General features: G+C 36.8%; 1 pseudogene; it reads left to right on the top strand.

The window, feature by feature from the left end:
• The first annotated feature begins 2,339 nt into the window (after nt 1-2,339).
• LOC113324418 lies at nt 2,340-3,338 on the top strand (annotated as a pseudogene).
• The last annotated feature ends 2,179 nt before the right edge of the window (nt 3,339-5,517 follow it).

The raw sequence follows: 5,517 nt of genomic DNA, 5'->3' as shown, positions 1-5,517 counted from the left end.
TCTAGTGCTGAATGCATTCTTTTTATATCTTTCCCTCTTCATTTGCAGTTCTGTTCGATACTTAGATGAGGCCAAAAATGATTGTTTGAAATAGGAACTAATAAGATGGAATGACATGTCATCTAGTATTTCAACTTAGAATTTTGGGTGACAACTTAATAGTACTTGGATTTATTACTAAGCAGATCTGTGTTCTTATCTGTTTGGCAAGCACAATATTTGCTTAATCCTTCGCCATCCTCTTTAATTATCTTGATTGTGAAAGGTTACATTGATTCTCTAATTTGAAATCCACTGATGCTGCTTGTTCAACTTTGTGGGTGTGCTTACGGGATCAACAGTCTGAAAGGTGTCTTCTCCATTGTTTGGTACTCAGATGTTTTTCTTCTTTTTCCGTATTTGATGATTATGAGGAATGTTATGGAGTTACTTGCACGCTGATTAACTTTCTTTGTAGGTACATATCAGATGTATAATTAATGGCTCTTACACAGTTTTGTTTTCTGGAGTGTAGTAATCCATCAGGCGTTGGGTGACCATATATGCTGTAGTAAGGCGTTGGGTGACCATATATGCTGTAAGTATCATTTATTATTTAGGTTTAGGTTTAACAAATTAATTTTTTGTTTCGACTCCCTATCCCATTATCTGATCCTGTTGATATGACTCCTACTTACTTCTTTCTGCTTTGTAACCCACAAACATTATGTAATGCTTATTTATATCTTACTTTTTTTTTTAAAGAATCTTTATATCGTGCTTGTCCATATTCTAACGTATGTTCCTTGAGCATACTTTCTGAATCCATTTGCTTTAGAGTTGTTTGGTTGTGGGAAACCTATTTACAAGGTTATGTTTTCTTACCTTCTTGTTGTTTACGTAAAAGTAGTTTTTACTTGAATGATTTAGCTATTTTCACACAAGGATCTTACTTCTCACCTATTATGCATTTATTTCAATCAAGTGTTCCTTTTTTTTTTAGAATTAGGGGAAACATCTCAACTATTGATTCTGAGCTGTTCTCTTATCAGCCATATAAACGTTGCAGAAAACTAACACTCCAGCTTATATGATTGTTGTGCTGGATGGGAATGCAGAGTATCCTCATGGTTCAGCTTGCGAAGTATATATCAGCTACTAAACTATAATATATGAGTTTTCCTACGCCAACAGAGACCAAGCTGCTTAAGTAAACCTCCAAATGCAATTATAGCTGCCAGACAGCCAGAGGCAGAGTGATACATATCTAGGTGCTTGAATGGGTTTCCTTGCAGCTGGAGATTCTTGCAATTTTTGCCTTGCGGGTGGCAAGTATACGTACCTAGGCAGTGCGCCATTCACATGCCTCTCTCCATCATTCTTACCAGTTTCTATTAGGCAGTGATTATGCTTCCCAGTATCCTGTGCTCTTTTGTAGTTATTCGCTGAAGAATTTAAATATGCTTAAGATATTTTCATCTTGGTGACTAATTTTCTCTGTCGAGTGAAGCTACCATGAAAACTACAGGCAGCTTTGATTCTTCAGACCAAAAATGTCTATGGATGCTAACTACCAATTGTTGAACCATAATGGTCAAAGATTCTGCAGCCAATTAATCAAGATTGGTCGCCATATGTTCACAAAGAAAGAAAAGAAGACTGCTTTCCATAAACCTCTAGCTAGTGTTTGATATATCTCATTGTTTCCTGTCGTTTCATCCATAACACCATAGCTTCCATAGTAAGGCTGGCTGAGATTTTTCAATTCGTCGATGCTACTTGGGAAGTACTGACGATCAAATCAAAGAAAAGAGAGGGAGACTGATAAGTCCATCCCCACAAGGGGTGTTAGGTAGTTTGGGTACTTTTAGATAGTTTGTGTTGGTTAATGTGCAGTTATTAGCAATGTTGTATAAACATGAATGCTGTAAATCTGCAATGAAGGGATGATGTGAATGTTGTTTCTCCCTGTTATACTCTTCTATACATTTTTCTCGTCTCTAGCCTGAGTCAATGCCTGACCCTCTTCCCTCTCTTCCTGATCAATTCTTCCTGACAATACAGCAAAACCCCCTCTTTCACTTTGTTGTGCACTTTCGGTTTCCTGGTTAAGAATCTTACTACCCTTGTGAGCAGTTTCCTCTTTCAAACGTTTGCAAAACGAGAGTTTAAATATAGAAACTCGTGAAAAATATAAACCGGATTTAAACTTGAGCATCGAGTTGAATTGGATATGAAATATAGAAACTAACCAAAATCTGGTTTCACATATATAAACCCAGTAGTCATTACATTCCAGAGCACATTACTTCTCTCGCTACTTTATCCTCCCAATTCACCATCTTCTCTGGTTCTTGCTCATGGCTTTCTCACCCAAACCTAATACTAGTAGTAGTAGTCTAAAGAAAAACCCTAGACTGCGAAAACCCCAATCTTCATGGAAGCACATCAAAAGTTTAATTCCCTCATCATCCTGGAACCAAATCAGAAAATCTATAACATGCATACCAGTAGAATATGGTGACCATTCGAAGTTAAATTCTTCTTGTGCTTCTTCTATTCGTAATCTGAATAGACATGTAAGTCCTAAAAATAATAGAATTCATCACATGGATGATCATAGTTCTACAAGATCTTCAGTTCTTAATGTTGGTCTTCATGGCAATGGGTCTTACCCTAGTTCAGAAACAACTGCTTCTGCTTCGGTATCAGAGTTGGGACCAGAAGATTTAGGTCGAGATACAATAGAGATGATATTCAAATCAAGCTGGTTAAGAAAAGACGATCCAATCTGCAAAATCGAGCGGATATTAAAAGTCCACAATACACAAACCAGAATCCAAAAGTTCGAAGAATGTAGAGAATCAGCTCAGAAACTAAGTAGGTGTGACGCAAGTATTAGAAATCCAAGATGTGCAGCTGATGGCAATGAAGAATTGAGGTTTCAGTGCACAAGTTTAGCTTGTTCACTCGGTCATTCTATTTCTACTGCTAGTTTATGTGACTTGGTAGATTGTGATGTTTGTTCAGTACTAAGACATGGGTTTGCAGGCAAGGCGTGCAATGTGGAAGGACTGAAAGGAGTGCATACTACAGCAACAAGTGGGAAGGCACATAATGGTTTTGGTGGTGGGGGTTGGAATGACGCAAGAGCTATGCTTGTATGTCGTGTGATTGCTGGAAGAGTAAAGGATGTCGCAGAAGAGGAAAGCACCAATGTGGCGGTGGTGGAAAGTTATGATGCTGTTGGTGCTGATTGTTACAAAAGGGGTTGAGGAAAATTTGAGGAACTATTTGTTTTTAATCCAGAGGCTGTTCTTCCTTGTTTTCTTGTCATCTACAATTCAATTTCAAATTGATAAAAATGTATCACTTGTTTAACTATTTATTTTTATCTGTATTTTTCTTTTAAGAGAGTTTATTTTTCTATGTTGTGAACTCATATAGTATCTGAAAATTTCCGAAAATCTGACAATGCCTTGTGTATTCTTTTTATTCAATTCTTCAAATTTGACCCTGACAAAATAATTACTACTTGATACGCTTGGGCTCATAGTTGTTTTTTTTTTACCCCGACAAGTAAAGGGATAAATTTTATTAACGCTAAAGTAAAGTAGTGACTACAGAACAACCTGATTAGGAGCTAATTAGCTACAACATCCCACTACCGATAAGAGTTGTAAGGAAAAAGCCACTGAAAATGTCAATGTTCAAAGGTCACTTAGAAAACCCAAAAACCACTGAAAATGTCAATGTTCAAAGGTCACTTAGAAAACCCGGGAAATTGGGGTGTACCCGATAAAACAATAAGACAAAATAGGATTATCCGGAACGTTCGACTGAAAGAAAAAAAAATCACAGTTGAAAAGTCGGCATGTTTGACCGAAGAAAACATGTCGACTAAGTACTTTTAGAACTCATCCCATGGACAATCGATATGCTCCACCGAAACAATGAATGTCGACCAAACTTATTCCGTATGCTCGATTGAAACAAAGCATGCCGGTCAAATATTAGTTTTTCGGATTTAGAGTCGTCATGATCGCAGTGTAGCACGTCGATAACTGTTTGTTAATCGTCTTGTTATTTTTACAAAATCATGACGATTAATAACAAAACCGGGACACGAGAAAACTTGTTTTGTGGGAGTCATTAATCGGCATGCTCGACTAAAACTAAGCACGGCGACAAAACATTATTTTTTTTCTCATTTATAGTCATCATGGTCGAAAATTCAGTACACTGGCGATTGTTTATCAGTCTTCAAGTTATTTTTACAAAATCATGACGACCAATAACAAAACTGGACACATGAAAGTTTGTTTTCTGGGAATTATTAATCGTCATGGTTAAGCTTTTCAAACTTTAACGACTATTCATACTTATCATTAGTCGTCAAGGTTTATGGATGAAGAACATGACAACCCTGTGAATGTTACTTTTATAAAACTCTTTGATGAATCGTCGCGCTATTCATCTTGCAACCTTGACGACTGAAAATCAATATGAAAAGTCGTCATGCTCAACGAAGAGATACCATGACGACCTAATATATCATTCAAAAAACAAAACAAACTACTCGATAGAGTTTTAAGGAACGATGAAACATAGAGAAGGAGAAAGGAATTGATCATTAGATTGATGATGAAGGTGGTATAACAACCACACCCAATAATTCAACAATTTCAATTTTCGACCTAATATATCATTCAAACAACAAAACAAACTACTCGATAGAGTTTTAAGGAACGATGAAACATAGAGAAGGAGAAAGGAATTGATCATTAGATTGATGATGAAGGTGGTATAACAACCACACCCAATAATTCGTTCGGAAATCTGTATGGACTAAACTCCAATATAATTCTGAGAGTATCAACTTAAAAGCGAGCTCAATAAAGAGATATATCAAAGAGCTTTATCTCTATTTCTCAATACAATCAGCAAATCGAACAGACTAGAAATCCGTGAGCCTGATTGATATGAGAAATAATTTGGACGGTACAAAAGACCAATGCCCAAGTGTCAATCAAGTTATATCCAAAAAAAAGGTCGGATTTATCAACTGATTAAACTACGCACAACCTGTGATACTTCAATTATATAAACAAATATAATGCGGAAAATAAATAAGACAGACACCAGAAATTTTGTTAACGAGGAAACCACAAATGCAGAAAAACCTCGGGACCTAGTCCAGATTGAACACCACACCATATTAAGCCGCTACAGACACTAGCTTACTATAAGTTATCTTCGGACTGGAATGTAGTTGATCCTTAACCAAGTCTCACACTGATTAAGGTACAGTCGCGTTCGTTACGACTCTAGATCCACGTCGGGTTCTGCGCACTTGATTCCCTTAGCTGATCTCACCCATAACTAAGAGTTACTACGACCCAAAGTCGAAGACTTATAAACAAATCTGTCTCCCACAGATATGTCTAATCTTTATTCGGTTTTTGTTCCGTCTTTTGATAAATCAAGGTGAACAGGAACCAATTGATAATCCGGTCTTATACTCCCGAAGAGCAGCCT

Source organism: Papaver somniferum, chromosome 11 (assembly GCF_003573695.1).
Source record: "Papaver somniferum cultivar HN1 chromosome 11, ASM357369v1, whole genome shotgun sequence".
Lineage (NCBI taxonomy): Eukaryota > Viridiplantae > Streptophyta > Magnoliopsida > Ranunculales > Papaveraceae > Papaver > Papaver somniferum.
The sequence above is the reverse complement of the archived record's forward strand: the minus strand, read 5'-3'. Positions and strand labels throughout refer to the sequence as shown.